This window comes from Notechis scutatus, chromosome 5, assembly GCF_049901735.1.
Source record: "Notechis scutatus isolate UNSWTSFEM ecotype Mainland chromosome 5, rNotScu1.2, whole genome shotgun sequence".
Lineage (NCBI taxonomy): Eukaryota > Metazoa > Chordata > Lepidosauria > Squamata > Elapidae > Notechis > Notechis scutatus.
Genome location: NC_142013.1, coordinates 70,439,530 through 70,440,921, shown reverse-complemented (window position 1 = coordinate 70,440,921; position 1,392 = coordinate 70,439,530).

Sequence of the window (1,392 nt, the reverse complement as noted above, 5' to 3'; positions counted from 1 at the left end):
GGAAAATCTTAACAAGCAACAGGATGAAAGAGGAAGCAGGACTGAGAGAGATAATCTAAGAATATTCTGTGGGACAAGAACCCCTTTTGCAGTGCATGACAGTGCATGGCAAGGACATTGTGGAAACATCACTGCCATCCACTTTCCTTGAACATGACCTGCATCAATCTTTCAGGGAAGCCCCACTGAGAGGTGCATTCATACATGTACAATAGGCTGTAATTACTAGGGACAATATCCTATAGGACACTGGGCATAACAGGTTCCCAGAAGAACTCAGTCCAACTGTGCAAACATACAGGTTTTTGGAAACATGTTCATCTAACTCTTTCTTATGATGTTTAATGGTATCTTTAATCAGAAAAGCTGCTATCTGCAATAGTACCTTCTGCAATGTATATAAGGTCCAGAGTCCTAAAAATAAGTAATTAAGTGTGATTAGAATGATTCATCCTACTAAAACAGAATAAACTATCTTGGCTTATATTTTCAAGACATTAGGGAAAGTAGTAAACATTCCACTGCTGAGACAACTTGACATTGTTATGGTACTACAACACATTATGGGATGATTGGAGGAGGATGAAATTAGATAGCCCTGGCAATTTATCCTAGCGGTTTTTAAGGCAACAAATCCTTCGCTCACATATATGGGCCATTCCAAATGAAATATACGACTTCTGGATGGTGACCATCTCCAGTTTTATTTTTTTATTTATTTTGATTTGTCAATCGCTTACAAGATAATAGGTATAAGTATATACAGTACATAGTTATGAATACATGAAATGGGTACATATAAGAAAAATAAAAGAAACAGTAGGACAGGAATGGTAGGCACGTTGGTGCATGCCCTCTACACCTACAGACCTCTTAGGAAGGGTTTTAGGAAGGTCAATAGTAGACAGTCTAAGGTTAAAGTTTTTGGGGTTTGGGGAAGAAACTACAGAGTCGGGTAGAGTATTCCAGACATTGACCACTCTGTTGCTAAAGTCATATTTCCTGCAATCAAGTTTGGTGCGGTTAACCTTGAGTTTGTATCTATTGTGTGCTCTTGTGTTGTTATGGTTGAAGCTGAAGTATTCATTGACAGGTAAGTCATTGCAATGTATGATTTTATATACCATGCTTAGATCAGACCGAAGACGGCGTAATTCAAGGTTTTCTAGGTCTTTTTTTAAATAGCTATTTCTCTTAATTCTGCCCGTTTCTCTTTTTTCCCCGGCTTCTTTTTCTCTCTGCCCTCTCGGTCCCCTCTCAGAACACCAGCAAAAACACACAATCCCGCCTTTCTCTTCCTCCAATGGATCAACGCCACTCTTCGCCGTCCTACTGCCTCTCGGAGATGTGTTTGTCTGGGAGAGGAGGGGAAAGGGCGCCTGCCCGCCTACT